General features: G+C 44.0%; 1 protein-coding gene across 2 annotated transcripts in view; it reads right to left on the reverse strand.

Annotated features, from left to right (window-relative positions):
* The window catches only part of LOC129705467 (uncharacterized), a 482,458-nt gene that overhangs the window by 135,056 nt on the left and 319,905 nt on the right, over positions 1–27,497 (reverse strand). The gene's annotated exons all lie outside the window — the stretch shown is intronic.

Below are 27,497 nucleotides of genomic sequence, written 5' to 3' on the forward strand. Positions count from 1 at the left end.
CCATTCCTTCTTTCCAGAGATGCTGTCTGTCGCGCTGAGTTACTCCAGCATTTTGTGTCTATCTTCGATTTAAACCAGTATCTGCAGTTCTTTCCTACACAGGCAGTTCAAGATTCTACAGAAATAGGAATCCCGTATAACAATTCAAGAAATTTAGCAAAGTTGGAAACCGATATCCAATTTTAAGAAATAGACGATTCAAATTTATTGAATACAATGGTTGCTGGAAATCCCACTTGGAAATAATTTACAAAATTGTCTGATAATTGCTGGATTTGGCTCACTGAGTTTGTCCTAAAACAATGACATTTATTCTTATTGAAAGAATGGGGAAAAAATGGTAATGCTCATATTTAAGTGATTAAAATGTTTCATTTACACAAAGTTTGTGAAGAGAGTCATCTTTCGGTTTAGTTTTTTAGTTTTTAGACAGTTGTAGGGATAAAGCATGGAAACAGGCCTTTCAGCCCACCGAGTCCATGCCCCAGAACCACAACGGACACTTTCGGTATAGTTTTTGGTACAGTGGGATAGAGCATGGAAAACAGGCCTTTCAGCCCACCGAGTCCATGCAGAACAATGGTCACCTATACATTGGTACTATGGAGCGGCTGGGCATGCATACTCTGGAGTTTAGAAGGATGAGAGGGTATCTCATTGAAACATATAAAATTGTTAAGGGTTTGGACACGCTAAAGGCAGGAAACATGTTCCCGATGTTGGGGGAGTCCAGAACCAGGGGCCACAGTTTAAGAATAAGGGGTAAGCCATTTAGAACGGAGACGAGGAAACACTTTTTCTCACAGAGAGTTGTGAGTGTGTGGAATTCTCTGCCTCAGAGGGCGGTGGAGGCAGGTTCTCTGGATGCTTTCAAGAGAGAGCTAGATAGGGGATATGGGGAGAAGGCAGGAACGGGGTACTGATTGGGGATGATCAGCCATGATCACATTAAATGGCGGTGCTGTCTCGAAGGGCCGAATGGCCTACTCCTGCGCCTATTGTCTATTGTCTATTATCCTACACACTAGGGGCAATTTAAAAGTGTTAGCAAAGACAATTAACATGTCTTTGGATGTGTGGGTGGAAAACAGAGCTCCCAGGTAAAAACTATGCGGTCCTAGAGAGAACCTACTAACTCCGTACACCCATAGTCTGTATGGAACCTGGGTCTCTGGTGCTGTAGGGCAGGCACTCCACTGGTACGCCCCCATCATTTGCACTCTATGACTGATTGTGCAGTCTGTGCAGAAAACACATTTGTACTTGCCAAGTAGCTCAACTGAGACAGTCATAGAGTGATACAGTGTGGAAACAGGCCCTTCGGCCCAACTTGCCTACACCAGCCAACATGTCCCGGCTGCACGGGTCCCTTCTACCAGCATTTGGTCCATATCCCTCCAAACCTGGCCTATCCATGTACCTGTCTACCAGCTTTTTAAATGTCGGGATAGTCCCAGCCTCAACTACCTCCTTTGGCAGCTTGTTCCATACACCCACCACCCTTTGTGTGAAAAAGTTACCCCTCAGATTCCTATTACATCTTTTCCCCTTCACATTAAACCAATGTCCTCTGGTCCACGATTCACCTACTCTGGGCAAAAGACTCTGTGCATCTACCCCAGGGGGTACATACATTTGTTGATTTTGGATTAGTACATATTTGTTCTCATTGACTGACTGCGTTTGGTTCTGGTATACCGGTATCTGTTCATCATTAGTTGTTCATAAATAAGTGAAATAACATTGTTATGTGCTATTAAAGTTGCCAGGGGTCAATGGGACGAAAAAGGTTGGGAAGCCCAGATCTACGCAATCTATTCCTCTCAAGATCTTAAGGCTGTAAGGCAGCAACTCTGCGACTGCGCCACCGTGCCGTCCTGTGAAACCTGGGGTTTGCAATTAAATGGTCTTCCCATATCCACGTGCCCTGATTACATCACACAAACCCAGCAAGACATCATTGATATGATCCATAAAGCTCTCAGCACGCAGGATTGGCCTCAAATTATCAAAACTAGTGCACAATAATGAAAAATTCAATGTGCAAGGGAAGGCATTGAGCCTCACTTAGCAAAATCTGTGCCACCTGGCATCAAGTTCCTCCAATCATAACATAACGGCAATAATAAAACTCTTCTAAACGCACCAATTAGGTCGCCCAAGTGGGACAGCCCCTTAACAAACAGGTTCCCTGTAGCGATTAATATAGGCTTTTCCAAAAGATACGTCAGTGCCAAAATCGAATTTACATCCAAAGGGATTTGGACCCTTTTCCAGCAAAACTAATTTGACTTCTTTACACTTCATTTAACTCTTTTTCCAACACTTTGGCATAGACTGTGATTTTGTCTTCATAACTTAGTGTGTGGTTAGGTGGGAACTATTTCAACAACGAAAATCTTGCTGTAGGAATCCAATTCCTTCCATTGGGAACTAATCACAGATGTACAATTTGATGTACATCGTAGAAATCATATACTGACTAGACCAGAAGCTGCATTTTTCAAATCCTTTCTTTCCTACAGCTCTTTGAAATCAATCAATAAATTAATCTTCTCGGACAACTCGTTCCCAACACCCACCACTCCCTGTATGAAATCATCGCCCCTAAGGTTGCTATTAAATCTCTCACATCTCATCTTAAACCTATCTTCTTTAGTTCTTGATTCCCCTACTCTAGGTGAGAATGTTTAAACACTTTAATATGGTGTATCAACATTTTGGTGATTCCATATAGTTCCCTTAGAATGGAAAATTGCACATATTAAACAACTACAATGATGATGAGGGAGCAAAACCAAATAATTATATATGGAGGGAGAAACTGCAGATACTGGTGTACATTGAAGATAGACACAAAATGCTGGAGTAACTCAGCAGGACAGGCAGCATCTCTGGATGGAAGGAACGGATGACATTTCGGGTCGAGATCCATCTTCAGACTGAAGAAGGGTCTCGACCCGAAACGTCACCCATTCCTTCTCTCCACAGATGCTGCCTGTCCCACTGAGTTACTCCAGCATTTTATGTCTACCAAAGAATTATAGATCAGTTTGCCTAGTGTTTATTGTTAACCAATAATTGCAAAACTGAAGCCTTTGATCACGGAAAACAAACATAGTAAGCGGTTGGTCATGCTTGGCAAACTTGATTGATGATCTAGGAATAACAAATGTAGTGGACATGGCATGTCAATAGATGTCCAAGCATTACTTGATAATAACCCTCATAAAAGATATCAGGGCAAAAGATGGCAGATATGATTCTATAGTCATAGAGTCTTACAGCGTGGAAACAGGCCCTTCGACCCAACTTCCCCACACCGACCAACATGTCCCAGCTACACTAGTCCCAGCTGCCCGCGTTAGGCTTACAACCCTCTAAACCTGTCTATCTGTTTCTTAAATGTTGGCATAGTCCCAGCCTCAACTACCTCCTCTGGCAGCTCGTTCCATATGCCACCACCCTTTGTGTGAAAAAGGTACCCCTCAGATTCCTATTAAATCTTTTCCCCTTCATCTCTGGTCCTCGATTCACTTACTCTGAGAGACTCGGTGCATCTACCTGATCTATTCCTTTCATAATTTTATACATCTCTACAAGACTACCCCTCATCTTCCTGCGCTCCAAGGAATAGAGTCCCAGCCTGCTCAACATGACCTCCCAACTTCTCGGCTTATGCTATTTTACACTATATGCCAATTAATTCCTCCTCATCTGAGTCCACGTATCGATTGCCAGATCTTGCCCCACCCCTCCTCCTCACAACTTTATACTGGCTACTTGCCCTCGATTCATTCAGTCCAGATGAAGTGTCCTGAGCTCAAACATTGACTGTCCATTTCCATCTTCAGATGCTGCCCGAATCAATGAGATACTCCAATTCTCCAATTTCAAGTACATACAACCCAACAGAACGAACATTTCATTCTCCAATTGTATATGTCACCCCTCCTTTTTCCCCTCTCTCTTTCCCGAGTCCCCCACCTCCACCCCGGGGGACACCAATTTCTCTCACTATCCCGTTACTCTTTACGGACTAAATGATAACGTCCTGCACCCATTTCCCGGTCATGGTGGCGCGCCGGAGAGTTGCTGCCTTACAGCGAATGCAGCGCCGGAGACCCGGGTTCCATCCCGACGACGGGTGCTGTTTGTACGGAGTTTGTACATTCTCCCCGTGACCTGCGTGGATTTTCTCAGAGATCTTCGGTTTCCTCCCACACTCCAAAGGCGTACAGGTTTGTAGGTTAATTGGCTTGGTAAATGTATAAAGAAATTGTTCCTAGTGGGTGTGGCATAGTGTTAATGTGTGGGGATCGCTGTATCTCTAAACTATAAACTAAACAATGCCGCACTAGAAATGGCCCTTCAGCCCACAATGTCTGTGCCGAACATGATGCCAAAACTATTATCTGATCTGTCTGCACACAATCCATAACCCCCCCCCATTCCCTGCATATCTATATATTCATCCAAAAGTCTCTCACATGCCACTATTGTATCTGCCTCAAGCATCCAAGAACTCACTACTCTCTATATAAAAAAGTTTCCCCACAGTTTTACTTGAAACTTTTCTGCCCTCAAAGTTATACCGTCTAGTATTTGATTGTTTCCATCCAGGGGAAAAGGTTCTGTATGTCTATCCCATCTATGCCTCTCACAGAGAAAAGTATGTTGAACCTCTCCCTGTAGCGAAAAAAACCCTAATCCAGGCATTGTTCAGGTGAAGGTAGACACAAGCTCCTGGAGTAACTCAGTGGGTCAGGCAGCATCTCTGGAGAAAAGGAATAGGTGATGTTTCAGGTCGAGACCCTTGTTCAGACTGACCTTCAGGGGAAAGGGAAACGAGGGATATAGATGGTAATGTAGAGAGATATAGAATAAAAGAATGAAAGATATGCAAAAAAGTAATGGTGATAAAGGAAACAGTCCGTTGTGAGCTGTGGGTTAGGTGAAAACGAGTTACAGACAATGAGACTCGACAAGACGACTTTGACGCTGGTACGACTTGGGATGGAGAGAGAGAGAGGGATTGCAAGGGTTACTTGAAGTTAGAGAAATTAATATTCATACCACTGGGTTATAAGCTGCCCAAGCAAAATATGAGATGCTGTTCCTGCAATTTCTGTTTGATCTCACTCTGAAAATGGAGGAGGCCCAGGACAGAAATGTCAATGTGGGAATGGGACGAGGGATTAAAGTGTTTGGCAACTGGGAGTTAAAGTCCAGCCTGACCGAACAAAGGTGTTCAGCGAAACGATCGCCCAGTTTACGTTTGGTCTCGCTGATGTATAAGACTCCAAACCTTGAACAATGGATACAGTAGATATCCAGCATTTCTCCAGAGATGCTGCCTGACCCGCTGAGTTACTCCAGCTTTTAGTGTCTATCTTCGGTTTGCAGCAGCAATTGCAGCCTGCAATTCCTTCCTACACATCCTGAACATGCTTGCTGGTTTGATTTGTAACCAGTTAAAACGAGGAACTATAGATTAGGGGAGTATATTTTAACTTCGGGACTTTTTAAGATTGATACAACTGCTTTGCATCACAGCCTAGTGTATGATTTCACTATCAATGGTACTGTTTATACATTAGTGCTTTTGGAAGAGGGTAGGTCAACAGATACATGACTTTTTCTTGGCTATCTGCCTCTAAATTTGGATTTGTTGATCATTTTGCAGCTGTGTGTAAATATTTGGAAACAACGCAAATTAAATTTGATATCCTAAAAAACAGCTGCAGAGATTTTACTGACCTATGAAGACCAGGTCTATTGGATCCTGTGTCGGCAGCAGGGCAGTTTCTTATTAATGTCCTCATCGCTGCACTTAGAGAGTTACTGGCTACCTTTCTCAGCTTGACATCAATATCAATCTGTAGTTGCGCCCAAAATAATTTAATTTAGTTTAGTTTAATCGCGCATACCGAGATACAGTGAAAATCGTTTGTTGCGTGCTAACCAGTCGGTGGAAAGACAATACATTATTAAAATCCCCCCACCGGGTTCAGCCGCTGTACGATGGCTGCCTCGCCAACAGCCTGTCTTGTCCTTTTCTTCTTTTGTTGTTTTTAGTCTTGTTATATGTGCGTTTTTGTGTAATTTTTGTTTTGTCTTATGTTGGGGGGGGGGGGGGGGGGGGGGGGAATACTTTTTAAAATCTCTCTGCTCGATGGAGATGCGACTATTTCCGTATCGTATCTCCGTCCGCTCTGCGGCTTAACATCGAGGAGCTGGCGACCTCTTGCTGGGGATCCACTTTGATAGCTTGCGGACATTAACATCGTGGAGCTCGCAGTCCCTTGGTTAGGGACCAACTTCAGGAGCTCCAACCACAGGAGCTTCAACCACCCCGACACGTGAGCTTTGATCGCCGGCTGTGGGAGCTTTGAGTGCCCCGACTGCGGACCGACTGTCCTGACCGCGAGAGAAAATGAGTGAAGAAGAAAATACGTTCTTGCCTTCCATCACAGTGTGCAGTGGTGGATGTTTACGTTAATTGTTATGCGGTTGGGTATCTACCTGCTTTTTTTTTTACTGCATGACAAATCAAATTCCTTGTATGTTCTTACATCCTTGGCTAATACATTCTTTGCATCTTGTATCTTGTAATCGAGCCATTTGCAATGTATTGATACATGATTAGCGCAAGGTAAAGTCAGCAAAGTCCAATCTAGGAGGATCCAAAGGTAGATAGTTGTCCTGGACTGCTCTCTGGTTGTGGTGGGATGGTTCAGTTGCTTGATAACGGCTGGGAAGAAACATACCCAGAATCTGATACTCAAGTGTAATAACAGACTAACGGAGTCTGATGAAGGGTCTCGACCCAAAACGTCACCAGTCCCTTCTCTCCAGAGATGCTGCCTGTCCCGCTGAGTTGCTCCAGCATTTTGTGTCTATCTTCGGTGTAAACCAGCATCTGCAGTTTCTTCCTACATAACGGAATAAGGTGGAGCTAAGATGTATGTGGTTGCACTTCCAGAAAGAGGATGTAAAGGAGGTGATTAGTCAAGAGTCTGATAGTAGTGAGGAGGAAACCGTTCTTAACACTGACCATCCAGGCTTTCAGGCTCCTGTACCTTCTCCCAGAAGATAGAATACAGAAAAGGGAATGACCAGGGTACAGGTTCCCTTGAAGATATTTACAGCTTTCCTGGTACAATGTACCATGGATTGGAAGGAAGTGACGAGTCTGTGATGGGCTGTGGTCACCACTCTCTGTATGTTCAGGCAGTCCAGAACAGAACAGTTGCCACTCCTGATTGACATGAAGCTGCCTGGATACTTTCTACGGCATCTGTAGAACTTTGAAAGGACTTTTGCCAAATCTTCTTAGACAATTAAGAAAGTAAATATGCAAATCTCTTTCTTAACCACTGCATCGGTGTGAAGGAACCAGGTTATGATGTGGAGATATGGGTGTACAGGAACTTGAAGCTGTTGACCATCTCCACAGTAGCTGTGTCGATGAGAACAGGGTTGTATTCTCTGCTCCATCGGTCAACGATCAACATGTTTCCCTCTCCCCTGACTCTCAGTCTGAAGAAGGGTCTCGACCCAAAACAACACCTATTCCTTTTCTCCAGAGATGCCGCCTGTCCTGTTGAGTTAGTCCAGGAGTTTGTGTCTATTTTTACCTGAACAATGCCTGGATTGGGGGGGGGGGGGGGGGGGGGGTTAGCTACAGGGAAAGGTGCAGCATACTTGGATTGTTTTCTCTTGAATGCTGGAGGTTGTGGGGAGATAGTATATAAAACAATGAGAGGCATAGATGGGATAGACATGCAGAACCTTTTCCCCAGGATGGAAATATCACTTTTTTTCGTGTGTTTATCAACTTTTTTGACTTTAGGTAAGAACTAGGTTGTTCTGACACCATCATACAAGATGACTGCTCTTTATCCTGTACTCCATCTCATCATTGGTGTTGATCTAGCCATAAAGATGGAGTTGGTGCTACATTTTGCTACATAGTCACGGATGTACAGGGGACTGAGCACACAGTCCTGAGGACTACCGATGTTGAGGGTCGGCGAGAAGAATGTTCAAGTCAGGGGTCGGCAACCTTGTTCTACATAGGGGCCGGGACGCATGTCTGTGAGTGGATGGCGGGCCACATCTATCACGTGTACACGTGGATCTCACCGCCATCCCGCCCCGGATGGCAGGCATCAAATCACGTGTTCACAGGAAGACAAAAATGCTGGAGAAACTCATGCAATCCTTGCATGTATCACCCGCTGAGTTTCTCCAGCATTTTTGTCTACCTTCGATTTTTCCAGCACCCACAGTTCTATCTTAAACGTGTTCACTGAAGGAGCACGGACGTGCTGGCGGCTTTGCGCAGGATGCGGTAGAGCCAGAGCTCGGCCTCGCTCAGGTCGCTGCTCGGGGCGCTCAGCGGGCTGGATGATTACGGGAAAAATAATCCGCCTGTGGGCAGGATGATTTCGGGTTACAGGCCCCATTCGGCCCGAGGGCCATAGGTTGCCGACCCCTGGTCCAAGTGGTGCAGTTCTCATGCAATCTAGTCCATCTTGGTGGAGTAAGCCATTGCTTCTTAAACTGGTGAATGGTTCACCCAAGAGTGAATGAAATTATTTTGGGGTGAGTTAATTTATGTTTTTTTGCTCATGTTAAATTAAATTATACATACTATTATACACAAGGGAGAATAAGATGAAACTTACCAAAAAACGCAACAAAATTTAGTCGAGGGTTAATGAAATTTTGAGATAAAGACTCAAGGGTGAATTACACTGAAATAGTATAAGAAACACTGGTGTAAGCCACAGACTTGGATGCAGCTGGGGACATAGCCTAGGCATTCTCAAGTACATTCAATGAAGAGATGCAATTAACTGACCTCCAAAATGGTAACATTCAGGTGAAATCAACATGAAGCCATGATCTATCTCTTTTCCATTGAGCATTGGTTACATGAATGCCAGCACCGTGAACAACACATATTTGGTGAAACACCACAAATATTCAAGCACACATTAGACTGGAACCAACTTAGCTTCCAAAAAACACATGCCATGGAACTGTACTCTACAGTCTATACTTCTCCACAAGGCATTCATGTACGTATACAACCAAGAGAAATAGGCACATTTCATTTAAAATACTTGATAGCTACACACACAACAGATACATTCATTAAATATGAAAATCAGCTTTATGTTAATAAAATATAATAGACTTTCCCATGGAGCATGGTTTTGTATCACTCATCAATTATGAATTACCACAGAATTTCCATGCTTCACATTATTTTGTTTACAACTCGTGGAATATAATCTTTTAGAAAGAGCAAAATAATGAAATATATATGACATGATACAGGCCTAATGCACACATCAAACTGGTGTCATCTGCAATTTTTAGGTCAATTTTCGAACATGAATTCATAAAAATCATTATTTTATCTCGTATACATACTCACTTATCTGGTGAGAGATTCACGATTGAAATCATGCAATGCACGAAAGGAAGATAAGAGGGCATGGAAAACTACAGATGTTCAAGTGTATTCAAAGAGAATACACTTCCATTTAATGAACATAAAATTGAATTTCAAATTAAAAGTTCATTTACCTGCTGTCGAGTTAGAAAAGTTATCAGTCAGTGAAACCTTGCTGAACTTCAAGTGAAGTCAAGTGTTATTCATCACTTGCACATAAACTTGTGGTAGCAAACTGCTTGTGCTCGGTACTAACCTGTGAAAACAGTCCAAATGTATCTTTGACAGATCATTTGGTGCTATCCATCCCATCTAAATGAGTGGGTGAGGCAGGAAAAGCCCCAACTGCACTCAACTAAATTGCATCTTCTGCAAAATGTTTGTAAATGTTATGACATTCAGTAACTTAGTAAAAGATTAACGTCTCATCAAATAGTCTGAAAGTTACTCAGATTGGTTTGAAAATAAACCCAATCGTAGAATTGCTTAAGAACACAACATGCATAAAATTACCTCATTCTATCAATTCAATAATATAAATTACACCTTAAAAGGCAAGGAATGCTGGATATATTCAGTGAGTCTGGCAGCATCAATAGAGAAAACACTGAGTCAATATTGCAACTGAGATAGACGAAAAAAACTGGGGTAACTCGACGGGTCAGACAGCATCTCTGGAGAAAAGGAATAGGTGGCGTTTCGGGTCGAGGCCCTCTTCACAGTGAGGGTCAGGGGAAAGGGAAATGAGAGATATAGATGTTGGTGTAGAGAGATATTGAACAAATGACAAAAAAATATGCAAAAAAGTAACGATGATAAATGAAACAGGCCATTGTAAGCTGTGGGCTAGGTGAAAACGAGTTACAGACAATGAGACTCGACAAGACGGCTTTGAAGCTGGTACGACTTGGGTGGGAGAGGGATGGAGAGAGAAGGGATGCAAGGGTTACTTGGTCAGATAAATCAATAACTCATACCATCTTGCAACCAGTGACTCTTCTTCCTAGCTGAACAATTCCAGAATGTTTTGTTTTTAATTTTCAATTTCCAGAATCTGCATTATTTTTTTTTGAAATGATGTAATACTTACAGAGTTTCCTCAGAGTTGTCCCTCTTTGCTCATTGCAATGGAGTCACCCTATCTACATTAGGGCATATCTGGATAAAAGGAATAGGTGACGTTTCAGATCGAGACCCTTCTTCGACCTAAAACGTCACCCATTCCTTTTCTCCAGAGGTGCTGCCTGACCCACTGAGTTGTGTCTGTCTTTGGTTTAAACCAGCATCTGCAGCTCCTTCCGACACACCCTATCTACATTGCTGGCTTAGTGCAGGCTGAGGAATAGCAGCAGCTTCAACAACCTGTTGGTGAACTCCATTCAATGTCAGAGAGCAGTTGGAAATGAGCCAACAAATGGCAGCCAGCAAGTTCAACACATCTTTGTTTGCGTGGGCATCTGAAAATCATTGCTATTTATAAGGAGAAATGCTAGCCCACTAAGTTACAGGAACTGACAACATTACATGTTTTGCTTTGGTACAATATTAATAGGTATTGCGATGTCAAACTGCAAATAACTTGGCTTCTAAAATCTATCTGCAGCTCTAACAGATCACCAACTATTTTCTAACTAACACAAAGTTAAAACATAAATATTGCAAGTTTCATAAAACAGGGAGGTATCTGGCTGTGTTAAATGTTGTGTTGTGTAGCCTGGACAACGTCAAATGGTCTAGAACAAAGAAATGGTGGATGAACTGAATATGTTTTTTTGTGTCGAAGATAGACACTAAAAGCTGGAGTAACTCGGCATGTCCGGCAGCATCTCTGGAGAAAAAGAATAAGTGACATTTCATGTCGAGATCCTTCTTCGGACTGTAAGCCAGGGGAAAGGTGAATGAGAGATATGGACAGTACTTTGGACAAATTAATGGAAGATATGCAAAAAACAACAATGATCAAGGAAAGGTGGAGCCCACAATGGTCCATTGTTGGCTGTGGGAATACGAGGTGATAACGAGTTATACAGAGTGGAACTCAACAGGATGACAGTGAAACTAGTATGATGACTAGGGTGGGGGAAGGACAGAGAGAGAGGGGATGTACGTAAGTGTCATGAAGCTGCAAGCTGCCCAAGTGGAATATGAAGTGTTGTTCCTCCAATTTAATTTTGGCCTCACTCTGACAAAGGAGAGGAAGATCAGCGTGGGTTGGCTTCGGTTTAAACCAGCATCTGCAGTTCCTTCCTAGATCAGTATGGGAATGGGAAGGCGAGCTAAAGTGCTTGGCAACGGGCAGATCACATAGACCGAGTGAAGGTGCTCAGTGAAATGATCGCCAAGTTGCGAGCCCCGCTGAAAGTCCTAGAGAGAGAGGATGTGGAAAGGATGTTTCCAGTACTGGGAGAGTCTAGGACCAGAGGGCACATCCTCAGAATGAAAGATCGTAATGGAGATTTCTCGAGGCAGAGGGTGGTGAATCTGTGCAATTCATTGTCTCAGATATCTGTGGAGGCCAAGACATTGTGTATTCTTAAGGGGGAGATTGTTTTTTTTCTTCATTAGTAAGGGCTTCAGATGTTACAGGGAGAAGGCAGGAGAATGGTGTGAAGAGGAAAAAATAGATCAGCCATAATTGAATAGCAGAGTAGTCCTGATGGGCTGAATGGCCTAATTCTGCTGCTATAGTCTTATGGAATGTGACATTTCTGTAGAGAACCACTGGTATAATCAGGACTGAAGACAAAGTTCTTCATAGAGTCATACAGCAGGTAAACAGGCCTTTCGGCCCAGCTGGTGCATGCCAACCAAGATGCTTCTTCTTTATTACTATGTTTACCCTAGGGATGGGTCGGGGTAACAACTGGGATTGTGGACCTTATGTAAAAAACGTTAGCAAAGGTATTTCGATTTGGTTAGTTTAGAGGTATAGCATGGAAACAGGCCCTTCGGCCCACCGAGTCCGCACCGACCAGCGATCCCCGTACACTCATGGGCCTGTCCCACTTAGGCGGCTCATGATCGCCACATGTTCGCTGGTGGTCTCTGGTGAGTCTCCTTCATGGTCGCGAGGAGTTCCCGTATTCTGGGAACTAGGCGCGGCCTCAGTGAGGTTGCTGCAAATTTTTCAACATGTTTTTCTGCGACCAAAAATTGGTCGCCATGGAGATAATTTATAATCCTGTATTTGTAGGTGCAGTTGTAGTCGAAGTAGTCGTAGGTAGTTTTAGTTGATTGCCTTTGCTGACCGGGCATTTTCATTGATCGTTGGGGAAAGAAAATGTAAGCACGAGTTTTCAGAACCAAGGAAAACCGACCAGTAATGTTAAATGCCCGCTGAACTTCACAGCTGTGTATCTCTGGCTTATTAAAAGTTGTCTGGCTTCTTAAAAGTTGTCTCCACCCCTTTTCCCCCACCTTCTCCCCCACTCTTCCCCCCCTTTTAAAGGACTTACCGTATACTGTGCTAGCCGTCTTAATTACTGCGTCAACCTTCCTGTTCATCGCGGTGTGTGTCTGTATCACCTTGGCTTTTCACCGTGTGAATTTCAGACACACGCTCCCCCCTGCTTGCCCTGGCCCCCGCCTTTGCGATGTGTGTGGGTGTGTGTGTGTGTGTTCCACTCCGATAGTCGCCATTCCAGTTGCCGGTGTTTCAGGCGACTGCCGGCAACTTGACAGTCTCCGGCAGTCCGCTGAAAAATCGCCTAAGTGGGACAGGCCCATGACACTATCCTACACACACTAGGGACAATTTACAATCTTTACCAAAGTCAATTAACCTACAAACCTGTACGTCTCTGGAATGTTGGCAGAATCCGGAGATCCCGGAGAAAACCCAGGCAGTAACGGGGAGAACGTGCAAACTCCGTACAGACAGCATCCGCAGTCAGGATCGATCCTGGGTCTCTGGCGCTGTAAGGCAGCAACTCTACTACTGCGCCACTGTGCCGCCCCATTCTTTCCACCGATACTTACTGAAGACAGTATTAAAAGGTTTCTTTGATCAAATATTATTTTCTTTAAATTCTGAGAATTATTTTAGTTTTATTCGATGCTTGTACAGTTTGTAAATGTCCCGGACTGTCTGCAGCACTTAAAAAAGAATTCCAAAATTTTGACGGCCGCATTTTGCGATCCACTGCCTGTCAGAACGCACTGTGTCTCGCCAGATGCCTCTCAGGTACGAAGGGTCAAAGCTGCCCACTCGTATCCGGAAGAGGCGAGGCTTGGCGGAAGGACATTGTGGGCTACAAACCAGATCTAGGAGGGTTTGGCCCAAAGCTGCTATTTTCTTCTTCTACACTCTGTGTACTTAAGTAATGTTGCTTTAGGCTAGCACAAAATTATCTTTGCTCTAAGCCTGTATTTTCACCACGTCCGTGGTCACGAGCTGGGAGTACGAGAGAAGGTATTCCAGCAGGAAAAACAGGATAGGGAAATGCTAAAAGCAGTCAGTGGCTCATTTTGTCTCCCTTCATCTCCTCTCCACCCCCTCTCCGCAGACCACAGACTGTGCAGATAAAATCTGCCTGAAATCACAACCTTTAAACGGCCTGCGGTGCTTGTGGACTTGTGGAACAGATGCTATCAGTCTTGCAGAAAGTGAATCTGAACTCTGGAACACAGTGGCCAATGGCTCATACCACATTGATTGAAATGTGTAAAGTTGGTGCTATATCTGTAGGAAGGAAATGCTGGTTTAAACTGAAGATAGGCCCAAAATGGTGCAGTAACTCAGCGGCTCAGACAGCATCTCTGCAGAAAAGGAACAGGTGACGTTTCGAGTTGAGCCCCTTGTTCAGACTGGGAGTCAGGGGAAAGGGAAACAAGAGATATAGACGGTGATGTAGAGATTTCTACCTTCCTCACTATTCCTGACATCAGGTTCACTTTCTACCCGACTGATAGCACCTGCTCCATCCCTATAGAACAAATGTATGAAAGATATATGCAAAAAAAATAACAATGGCAGTGACCTTGGTGAAAACGAGTTATGATACTGTACACAATGAGACTCCACAAGATGAATTTGAGGCTAGTACTTCAAGTCTCTAGCTTCAATTAACCCTCTCTCTCCATCTCTCACCCACCCACGTCGATGTACTGGCTTCAAAGTCCCTTTCCCATGACTCTCACTCTTCAGAAGGGTCTCGACCCAAAACGTCACCCATTCCTTTTCTCCAGAGATGCTGTCTGACCCGCTGAGTTTCTCCACCATTTTCTGCTATGTCTGTAGTGTTCACGTGATCTTACAAACACACACTCAAAGGCCAAACTGAACTGGTAGCCATGAAAGTCAATGAGGCCAGTCTGATTGGTTAGCCCAGATGCAGTACAAGAACTTCAATGCTTCAGTTGTTTGATTAAGTCAATGAATGTATCCTACAAAGTGCACCACTACCTTCTCAACTCAATTCACCAAATCCTTATTCTTCAACTACCATTAATCTCTGTGAAGGAAGGAACTGCAGATGCTGGTTTAAATCGAAGATAGACACAAAATGCTGGAGTAACTCAACGGGTCAGACAGTATCTCTGTAGAGAAGGAATGGGTGAGATTTCGGGTCGAGACCCTTCTTCAGACTGATGTCAGGGGAGTGGTTGGGACAGATAAAATGTAGTCGGTGACAGTAAGACTGGTGGGAGAACTGGGAAGGGGGAGGGGATGGGGAGAGAGGGAAAGCAAGGGCTATTTGAAGTTAGAGAAGTCAATGTTCATACCACTGGGGTGTAAGCTACCCAAGCGCTGGGCCTCACTCTGACAATGGAGAAGGCCCAGGACAGAAATCCAGATGGGAGGAGGAGTTGAAGTACTGAGCAATGGAGTGGGAGTTTCTTGTTTTCAAGAGAGAGTTAGGTTTAGCTCTTATGGCTAAGGGAATCAAGGGATATGAGGCCAAAGCCGGTGCCGGCTTTTTCCCCATATCCCTTGTTGGGAGTGTACTATAGGCTCCCAAATAGTCAATGGAAATTAGACGAACAAACGTGCCAGCATGCTGCAGGCAGCTGTAGGACTAACAAGGTTGTCACAGTGGGGTATTTTCACTTTCCCAACATAGACTGAGACTGTCATCGTGCTGAGGGTTTACAAAGGGTGGTTTTTGTTCAGGTGTTCAGGAACATTTTCCTCGGGCAAATGTAGAGGCTACTATGTGGGAGACATCGACTCTTAGGAAATTGGGAAGGGCAAGAGAGTGAAGTGTCAATGGGCAAGTCTTTTGGGACGAGTGATCACTGTTCTATTAACTTCAAAATAGTTATGGATAAAGACGGAGCTGACCCACAAGTCAAAATTCTGACTTTGGGCAAGGCCAACTTTACTCACGTTGATTAAAAGGGTGATGAAACTGCCCGGGGAGTTGCGCGCGGTGGGAGTGTCCCGGGGAGCCGCGCCGCCAACCGGAATGCGCCCCGTTAGGCCCGACTCGCCCCACATGCTTCGCAGGGGACTGCGGTGAGGCCGGGCGGCAAGGTCTGTCTGGGCCGAAGGGGCCTCAGCGGTAGCGGCAATGGGAGCCTCAGTGACGGCAGCGGGAGCCTCAGCGGTGGTGGGGCTTTGGCAGCAACGGGAGCTTCGGCAGTGGGGCCTCGCAATCGACCCGCAATCAGCGGTGGATGAGCGTGAAGGGGAGAGGGGCGGACAATGAGGACCCGGCGTGGGGGGGGGGCATCGTGAAGAACAATGGGGACATTTTATTGTATCGTGTCGTATACGACTTCAGCGCATGTATATTCCTGTTAGACTAAAGGGCAAGGCCTCTGTCACTCCTGGGCGTGTTCAAACATAGTTGCAGAGTTCACATGCTTATGTTAATATTAACCTTTTTTTCACCCAGTTTTATTCCACCAGGGAGGTCTTACTTTCCACTACCTGCAACCTCCGGCAACCACCTGCAACCTCCGGCAACCACCTTTTGAATTTTTTGAAATAATCGCCGGGTCATAGAAGAAGCGGAAACCACTTTCGACCATTAGGGAGACTGACAAAAACCTCCGGGAACCTCCGAGAACCGCACGGAAACCTTGGGTGGGGTGCAGAGTCTCCAGAGGTTTCCGTTTAGATTTCCTAAGTGGGACAGGGGCATAAGGAAGCTTGGATGATGAGAGAAATATTGAGCTCAGGTCAGGACCTATGGGACAGATATAGGCAGCTTGGACCAAGGGGAAGCCAGGAGCAGTTTTGGGAACTGAGGAGATACTTAAGGAGGAAAAAACGAGGAGCGTTGGAGATCGCTCTGTCAGATAATATTAAGGAGAATCCAACAAGTATATTACGTACATTGAGAAAGAGTGTAACTAGAAAGAGAATTTCCATCAGAAACCAAAGGGGTTACCTCTGTGTGTAGTCACAGATGGACAAGGTCCTCCTCATTGAGTTTTCAACACAGTTTTTACTGTGGAGACAGACACAAAGACTGGGCAACTTCAGGCATATAATGGAGACATCTTGAGGATAGTCCATATTATGGTCAAGGAGGTGCTGGATGTCCTAAGGCATATGAAGATAAATAAATCTGCCAGACCTGATCTGATAAAGCCAAGGATACCGTGGGAAGCTACAGAGGATATTACAGGAGGCCTGGCTGAGATATATCAGTCATCAGTAGGCATAAGTGAGGTGCCAGGAGACTGAAGGGTGGCTAATGTTGTACATTTATTTATGAAGAGCTAACTACGGTCTGTAATAAAATCTTGAGCGTGATCATGTGTTGTCTTCCCGCTGGCTGGATAGCTCACGACATAAGCTTTTCACTGCACCTCAGTACACGTGGCACTAAACTCAACTGAAACTGTCCTTCACTGAACCTAGTCATTGCACTGGTTGCATCGTGGCTTGGTTCGACAACTTGAGCGTCCAGGAGCGGAAAAGACTGCAGAAAGTTGTGACCACTGCCCAGTCCATCATCGGCTCCGACCTCCCCACCATCGAAGGGATCGATCGCAGTCGCTGCCTCAAAAAGGCTGCCAACATCATCAAAGACCCACACCATCCTGGCCACACAGTCATCTCTCCGCTACCGTCCGGTAGAAGGTACAGGAGCCTGAAATCTGGTACATCCAGGTTCAGGAACAGTTTCTTCCCCACAGCCATCAGACTATTAAACTTGCCATCAAACAAACTCTGAACTATAACAGCCTAATGCACTTTATCTGTTTATTTATGTGTATATATATGGTCTATGCTATATAGACACACTGAACTGTTCTGTATTAATGCCTACAATATTCTGTTGTGCTGCAGCAAGCAAGAATTTCATTGTCCTGTGTGGGACACATGACAATAAACTCTCTTGACTATCATCCTGGTGAGTTTCATTGTCTGTATATCTCATTTTCACCTAGCACACAGCTAACAATTCCTTGAAGTCTGAAGAAGGGCCTCGACCCGGATCATCGCCTGTTCCTTCTCTCCATATTTGTTGCCTCACCTGCTGAGTTTCTCCAGCTTTTTTGTCTACCTTCAATTTTTCCAGCAACTGCAGTTCTTTCTTAAACACTGACAATTCCTTGATCATCGTTAATTTTTTTGCATATTAATTTGTTCTATATCTCTCTACATCACCATCCATATCTCTCGTTTCCCTTTTCCCTGACTCTCACTGAAGAAGGGTCTCGACCCGAAACATCACCTACTCTTTTTCTCCAGGGATACTGTCTGTCCCGCTGAGTTACACAAGCTTTTTGTGTCTATCTTTGGTTTAAACCAGCATCTGCAGTTCCTTCCTACACGTGGTGTACATCCTAACCAACTGCAGAAAGAAGCAGGTAGACCTGGAGCCTCAGTGTGACATTCTATAGGAACAAAGGAAGGTGGAGAGCAGGAAGATGTCCCAGCTCTAAATCACCATCCTTGTCTCCAGCGTCAGCCAAATGACCATCTACACATTCCAGTTCTTAACACCAAAGTGTAGCAATAATAATATGGGAGTCTAGGTGACACATGAGGTTTTGTCACTCCTGCTGCATGGCTCCAACTGCACTGCTGCCAGCAAGTCAATGAATCTTCTATCCAAACCATTCAAACAGCTTAGTAGACCATCTCGTATTTCCTAATGAATAGCCTTCCTCATGCAATAATGACCTTGACAGCAATACACTTTACTCAGAGCTGTTCCAGCATGCAGGGTTAAAGAATGGGCAAGATAGGAACCTTTTGCTCCACTGTTAACAATGGTGGTGAATGGTATAGTGGTTAATGCAGTGGAGAGTATGGTACTAAACCACATGTTGATCTTTTAGCATGAAGTGGGTATGGAGTTGCTTGGAAGAGCTAATACTTCAAGGTGGCACAGTGGCGCAGTGATTGAGGTGCTGGCTTACAGCACCGGAGACCTGGGTTCAGCCCTGACTATGGGTGCTACCTGTATAGAGTTTGCGCACTCTCCCTGGGACCACGTGGGTTTACTCCAGGTGGTTTGGTTTCCTCCCACATTGCAAAGATGTGCAAGTTGTAGGCTCATTGGCTTCTGTGAATTGTCCCTGGAGTGTGGGATAGAACCAGTGTGCAGGTGATCATTGGCTGGCACAGACTCGGCCGGCCAAAGGGCCTGTTTCCATGTTGCATCTCTAAACTAAATTAAACTGAACAATGAATTTTACACCTGTTCAGTAATGACACATCCCTGATGTGACTGCAAGTTAATATCGTTTTCAGCGATGGTACCAACTAATCATTCCAAGCAATACAACGATGCAAACTTGAAGAAGTGTCTGTGGTAAAAACTTCACATTTCACCTTGCTGACAAACAGTTGTAACGTATTATTGTTCGTTCCTGCAGAAGCAATCGCTTTTGACTTATGCTCTTTCACCGGTTTTGGCTGCATTTCAAAATCACACGTAAAAAAAGGGAGCTTTGGAACTTAGTTCAGATGACTATCTCACCACAAACAAAGTCACAAAGTGCTGGAGTATCTCACATGCTTCACATTTCACAGCATCCGCTAGCAGATCCTCCCTCACAGGTTGCCATGGTAAGTATTGCAAGAGCAGAAATGCAAGATGATGGTCAACTTTCCATCGGAGATTAAAAAAAACCACAGAATGACATTAGAATTCTGGCATCATCACCATTACTTCACAATCATGTACAATGAATGCTGCAGTACAAGATGTTTATGGGCAAATGCATCACAGCAATCAGCTTTTCTTTAAACTCATTCATAAGGTCATAAGTGACAGGAGCTTGATTCTGTTAGTTCCCACAAAACTGAATTTAAAAACCTATAGTGAAAATCCTATAATATATAGTGGTATACGAATTTGGAAACAATTAAAAAATATGGGTAATTTATCACTCTTTCTCCCCATTGTAAATATCCTTCATTCAAACCTTCTGTGTTGGATAAAGGTTTTGTACAATGGAAAAATTATGGAATTAAAAAGGTGGGACATCTTTATAGAAAAGGTTTTTTTCTTTCATTTCAGGAGTTACGACAGAATTATGGATTGCATTCAAATCGTTTTTTCAGATATTTATAATTTAGAGATTATGTTACATCAGCCAGAGACCCTTGATGAATGTTTGAATAAACATCCTAACACAGGTAAATTAATATCTCACATTTATAATATTCTTTTATATAATGAGGTCCCGTCAATGGAATTATATAGACACGCATGGGAAAATGAATTAGCTCAACCAATAATCAAAGATATTTGGGATGAAATCTACAACATATACATCAATGTTCGTTAAATGCCAGACATTCTTTAATACAATTTAAAGTACTACATAGACTGCACTACTATAAAACAAAATTAAATTGAATTCTTCCAAATCTGTGAATTCTCCTATCTGTGACAATTGTCAATATTCAGAAGCTAATTTAACCCATACTTTTGTAAATTGTATAAAAATTAAAAATTTCTGGACTGATATTTGAAAAAATATTTCTATTGGATCCTGATCCAAAACTAATAATATTAGGAATAACAGAACAAAGCCTAAAACTTACAACGTCAAATAAATTTCCTTGATTATTGTATGATAATTGGGAAAAAATTAATATTAAAATTTTGGAAAAACCCAACAACCCCCATAATTAAAATGTGGATTATGGAGATGTTTAAGACCCTACGATTGGAAAAAAATAGACTTGTCTTAATTGACAAACCAGAATTATTTGCTAGAACATGGTCTCCATTTATTGATTTTCTGAAAGGGTAGATTGGTCCAGCACGGAAACTTGACTGAAACTTGAACTCAGGATTGGATGAACGGTTACACTTTATAATCTATGGACCTATCTCCAAAATTGTATTATTTGTAATTTATCCTATTTTTTTCTTCTCTCTCTCCCCCCCCCTTCTTTCTATCTATAAAAAAATAAACAAATAGAAGCTGTGTTAATATGTAATTGATAAACGAGGACCCCAGCTATTCTGATAGCTGGGATCCCATTCATAAACAAATTGTGTTGTGACTACGATATGTATATGCTTCTAATAAAAATATTATTAAAAAAATAATAAGTGACAGGGGCAGAATTGGCCCATTTAGCCCATCAAGTCTACTCCGCCATTCAATCATGGCTGATCTATCTCTCCCGCTCAACCCCATTCTCCTGCCTTCTCCCCATAACCCCTGACACCTGTACTAATCAAGAATCTATCTATCTGCCTTAAAAATATCCATTGACTAGGCCTCCACAACCTTCTGTGGCAATGAATTCCACAGATTCACCACCTTCTGACTAAAGAAATTCCTCCTCATCTCTGTCCCAAAGGAATGTCCTTTAATTCTGAGGCTATGACCTCTGGTCCTAGACTCTCCCACTAGTCAAAATCATTTGATGCAAGTAAACTTTCTCGATGGGGAGTCAAAAATGAATTGACATAAAATCATATTTGAAGCGAAAGCTAATATGATTCTCTTTCAAACTGCATAATATTGTGCCCATCTGCTTGAGAAAAGAAGGTGTTGTTACTTCGATGCCTCTAGTCAGCCACATTATTCTGGCTGGCTGCTAGATGGTTGCTCCTAGTCCCTTTGGGTCTTCAGTGACTCCTGAGAAGTTCTTCTCAAGCAATACCGATTTCCTATTGCTGCCCAAAGCCAGTGGAAGTATTAGTTTGGTTTGTATAGGAAGGAATTGTTGATGCTGGTTTACACCAAAAATAGACACAAAATGCTGGAGTAACTCAGCGGGACAGGCTGCATCTCTGGATGGAAGGAATGGGTGACGTTTCGGGTCGAGACCCTCCTTCGGATTGAGAGTGAGGGGAGAGGGAGACACAGAAAAAATGAAGGGTAAGGTTTGAAAACAAAACATCAAAAGAGATGTAGATCAAGGAAAATGTAAAATAGACCATTGTTAGCTAGGGGGAGGTGACAACAAAGCAAACAGAGATAAAATGTAATCAGGGACAGTCAGACTGGTTGGAGATCTGGGAAGGGGAGGGATGGAGAGAGAGGGAAAGCAAGGGTTACTTGAAGTTGGAGAAGTCAATGTTCATACCACCTGGGGTTTAAGCTGCCTAAGTGAAATATTAGGCTTTGTTCTTCCAATTTACGTTTGGTTTCACTCTGACAATGGAGGAGGCCAAGGATAGACATGTCAGTGTGGGTTCGTTCGGTTTAAACCAGCATCTGCAGTCTCTTCCTACACAAGATCAGTGTGGGAATAGGAATGGGAGTAAAGTGTTTAGCCACCAGGAGATCACAAAGGTGGACTGGGTGAAACGATCGCTGAGTCGCCGCCTCCACTGAAAGGCCTAGAGAGGACGTGGAAATGATGCTTCCAGTAACGGGAGAGTCCAGGACCAGAGGGCACAGCCTCAGAATGAAAGGATGTACCTTCATAATAGAGATATGTTGGAAGCAATCTATTGAAAGGTCAAATTCAATCTCCATCCTGATGAGTGGTGGACTTGAATAAAGCCGGCTTCCTACTTCAGTTTCTGTTTAGTTCATTGTCACGTGTGCCGACCAAGGTACAGGGAAAAGCTTTTGTTGCGTGCTAAGGGCCCACGTTGCGAGTTTACCCAAGAGCTCTCCCGAGTTTTAAAAAAAAATCAAACTCGTGGTAAGTACGTAGAATGTACGTAGCGGGTACGTCGGAGCTCGTGGGTGTCTCGTAGCGGCACGTAATGCTAACGGCAGGTACTCGGCAAACGCGGAAACGCGTGAAGTTTTTTCAACAGTGTGAAAAATTTCCAAGAGTAAAAAAATACTCGTGAGGAAGTACCATGAGTTAGATTCTCGGGAGAACTCTTAGGTGGACTCGCATGGTGGGACAAGAGCTTAACCAGTCAGGGAGGATGTGTACCTGTGAGTAAAAGGCCAGTCCCACGAGCATGAGACTGCATGCGGCAAGCGCGACCAAACTGGAAGCGGGGGCCGCGCGGAGGTCGAGTGATCCCCGTACAGGGTCGGTCCCATCAGCATGCGCCTGCATGCGGCGAGCGCGACCAAACTGGGAGCGGGGGCCACGCGCAGGTCGAGTGATCCCGTATGGGTTAACGTGAAGTTTGAGCAAAGGCGTATGCCGTCAAGACACTGCGTGCTGCATCAAAACGCTGCATACGGCATTAAGACGTTGCGCATGCCCGTCGAGGCGGCTGCGGGCCGGCAGGCCGTTGCCGCGTGAAATTTTTGAACAGTGTCAGTTTTTCGGAGCCCCGCGCGATGCCGGGACCAGCTCCGCACAACTCCATACGGCTCCGGCGATCGAAGTGGGACCGGCCCCACAGGGCCTTACGGCTCAAGCGACCACGTTAGGTCGCACTTGCTGCATGCAGTCGCATGCTCGTCGGACAGGCCCTTAAAGTACTAAACAACTATCTATTAGCAATCAGTGGGTATGGGGTTGCTTGGAAGTGCTAATGACTTGGGGCAGTTGTGTGGGAAGGAACTGCAGATGCTGGTTTACATTGTATGCTGGAGTAACTCAGTGGGTCAGGCAGCATCTCTGGAGTAAAAAATAGGTGACATTTCGGGTCGAGACATTTCTTCAGGTTGGCTTTGATTTATTCTTTGCAGACCTTTCATTCATTTGTTCTTTTCCCATATTCGTATCTATAATTTCCCTCTCCCCTGACTCTCAGTCTGCAGAAATATCTCGACCTGAATTGTCATCTATTCCTTTTCTCCAGAGATGCTGCCTGACCCGCTGAGTTACTCCAGCCTTCTGTGCCTATCTTCCTATTTGGGAGACTGGAAAGATAATGCAGAAAGATCTACTAGACATTTGACCACACTGCTTCAACAGCATTGCAATTACCAAATCATCATCATCATCGACAAACATTTCTCGTGAGAGACATGCAAGAATACAGGCTGCAGCAAAGTTCCAGATCATCAAAAATAGATGAAATCCAATTTCTAGGCAACATATGCACATATATATTTGCATGGATAGTAACCAAGATTTCATTCTACTGAAGCACACAATATGCAACTTTCCACTAAACTCAACAGCGGTTGATGTTCCTTTAAGGAAATGTTTATCCTAATTACCTGAGTATTCACTAAAAATTCTCAGCTCTAGAATTTAATAAAAAATTAAGCAAAAATCACCAAGAATTAATTTTTAAAAACATTTTAATTTTCACCTATATTTTACCTGAATTTTACCATCCTAAAGGACATACTTCAACATGAAAGCTGCCTCTTAAGGGGTGTTTTTAAATTGCAATGCACTAGTTTAGTTTAGTTTAGATTAGGGATACAGTGCTGAAACAGGCCCTTCGGCCCACTGAGTCTTCACCGACCAGCGATCCCCGCACATTAACACTATCCTACACCCACTAGGGACAATTTTTAGATTTACCAAGCAAATTAACCTACAAGTCTGTACGTCTTTGGAGTGTGGGAGGAAACCGACGATCTCCCACCCATCAGGTCCATCCTCACTTCACACTGGTTTGGGAAAATTGCCAACATAATCAAGGAGCACTCACACCCCAGCCATTCTCTCTCTCCACTCCCAATAGCATATACTATTTTCAAGAATAACTTGTATTGGAAGGAACTGCAGATGTTACACACGTAGGTCACGGGGAGAACGTGCAAACTCCGTACAGACAGCACCTGTGGTCGGGATTGAACCCGGGACTCTGGCGCTACATTCGCTGTAAGGCAGCAATTCTACCGTTGCGCCACCGTGACCACCTCTTGGCTCTCGTGAGTTATTGAAACACTGAGGGTTTGACAGCAGCATGCTTGTGGTTGCAGTCACGTTCTGGTTAATAGTCCATGCAAACAAACACACCATCTGAATGCACAGACATAGGCCAATTGTGAATGCAACTTCTGGCACAACTGCTTGCATTTATAAATGACCTTGGCCATGAGTACACAGAGCATCACTATGGAATGCAGGTATCCTTCACTGAAGCAAGTCCTTCATCAACTTGCCTTCCATCTGCCAAAGCCCACAGCTTGCAACTGTTGCTCTTTTATAGCCACCTTTCGTTCCAGATTATTTTCCAAATACATTCTGATTTCTTCCTCAAGAGTTGGTCAATAATCAGGAAATTAAACTCAATTAGTCTTTCTTGGTCTTTTGCCAGAGCTACCTGAGGTCATTTGAGTTGTCAATTGTATGTTTGAATGTTAAAGATTTATTGATAATTTTCTATGCCGATGACACCCACCAAAGAGGATAAACGCCGAAGATAGACACAAAATGCCGGAGTAACTCAGCTGGCCAGGCAGCATCTCTGGATAGAAGGCTTTTCACTGTACCTTGGTACATAACTAAACTGTACTGTAAGGAATGGGTGACATTTCGGGTCGAGACCCGTCTTCAGACTCAGGGGAGGGGGCGGCACAGAGATATGGAAGGGTGAGGTGTGAAAACGAGAGAACAAAAGGGATGAAGTTCAAGGAAAATGTAGAATAGATCATTGTTAGCTCGGGGAAGGTGACAACAAGGCAGACAAAGATAAAATTCAATCAGGAGGACACTCAGACTGATGTCAAATATTGCTGAAATGCTCGAATATCTCCATTTCATCACCATGGGGCATGTTGTATGACTGGGGCATGTATTCTACCACGTTTACTGACGTTACTGTTGAGCTTCTTTGTGTTGCTGGTATTGATGGAGGTCATTGTCTTGGTCCTGTGTTACTCAGCTCTCTCTCTCCTTCCTGTACTCGAGTGCTCAGGTTCCTGGGCGTAAATATCAAACGGCCTGGTCCGACCACATTGACCCAACAAAGCACACAAACGCCATTACTTCCTCAGAACAAAGACATTTGCCAGTCTCTGACTAATCTCTATAGATGCACCGTATTTTGATGAGGATATTGCCAAGACTCGAGGGCCTGAGCTATAGGGAGAGGATGAGCAGGCTAAGATTTTATTATTTTGAGTGCAGTGGGATGAGGGGTGATCTTATCAAGGTGTACAAAATCAGGAGAGGAATAGATCGGGTAAATGCAGAGAGTCTCTTGCCCAGAGTAAGGGGAGCCGACAACCAGAGATCATACGTTTAAGGTGAGGGGGAAAGATTTAATAGGAACCTGAGGGGTAACTTTTTTTTTTGCACAAAGGATGGTGAGTGTATGGAACAAGCTGCCGGAGGAGGTAGTTAAGTCAAGTACTATCGCAATGTTTGAGAAACATTTAGACAGGTAAATGGATACGACAGGTTTAGAGGGGTATGAGCCAAATGCAGGCAGGTGGGACTAGTGTAAATGGGACATGTTGGTCAGTGTGGGCAAGTTGGGCCAAAGGGCCTGTTTCCACACTATGACAGTACCGTCAGGAAGAAGGTACAGGAGCCTGAAATCTAGTACATACAGGTTCAGGAACAGCTGCTTCCCCACAGCCATCAGGCTATTAAACACGTCAACAACCAGACTCTGAACTGTAACAGCCTATTGCACTTTATCTGTTTATTTATGTGTATATTGAACTGAACTGTTCTGTATTTATGACTACAACATCCTGTTGTGCTGCAGCAAGCACGAATTTCATTGTCCTATCTGGGACACATGACAATAAACTCTCTTGACTTGACTTGTCTTAAATAGAAGAATCCTGCCTGCATGCAACACAATTTGGTTTGACAACTGCTCTGCCGAAGACTGCAATAAATTGCAAAGAGTTGTGGATATGGCATAGTCCATGATGCAAACCAGCCTCTCCCACCCATCAGGTCCATCCTCACTTCACACTGGTTTGGGAAAATTGCCAACATAATCAAGGAGGATTCACACCCCAGCCATTCTCTCTCTCCACTCCCAAAAGCATATACTATTTTCAAGACCAACATGTATTGGAAGGAACTGCAGATGCTGGTTTAAACAGCAATAGACACAAAATGCTGGGACAGGCAGCTCCTCTGGAGAGAGGAATGGGTGACATTTCAGATTGAGACCCTTATTCAGTCTAAGAAAGGGTTCTTCAGAAACAGCATGTTCTCTGCTATAATCGAACTATTGAATGGATCTCTCAGACTATTGAACAGATGTATTCCCAATCCCTCGACCTACCTCATAGCAGGCACTGCACTTTTAAAAAATCTACACTTTCTCTGTAGCTGGAAAAATATATTCTGCCCTCTGTTTCGTTTCTTGTTTCTCTGTACTCAAGTTTGTTTTGAGTGTTGGTATGTGTGGTTTGATTTGCTGGATTGCAAGTAACATCTTCACCGTATCTCGATACGCATGACAATAAGCGGGGCACACGGTAGAGCTGCTGCCTTACACGCTTACAGCGCCAGAGACCCGGGTTCGATCCTGACTACGGGCGCTCTCTGAACGGAGTTTGTACGTTCTCCCCATGACCTCGTGGGTTTTCTCCGAGATCTCCGGTTTACTCCCACACTCCAAAGACGTACAGGTTTGTAAGCTTATTGGCTTGGTATAAATGGAATGTGTGTAGGATAGTGTTAGCGTGTGGTGATCGCTGGTCGGTGCGGACTCGGTGGGCCGAAGGGTCAGTTTCCGCGCTGTATATCTAAAACCAAACTAAAATTAAATAAACCAATACCAATACAGGCGAACTATTCTCTGGGTCATTCTGTAGCATTTTAATAATCAGATTGTTGCCACACTGATCATCAGTGTAA

Source organism: Leucoraja erinacea, chromosome 17 (genome assembly GCF_028641065.1).
Source record: "Leucoraja erinacea ecotype New England chromosome 17, Leri_hhj_1, whole genome shotgun sequence".
NCBI classification, from domain to species: Eukaryota; Metazoa; Chordata; class Chondrichthyes; order Rajiformes; family Rajidae; genus Leucoraja; species Leucoraja erinaceus.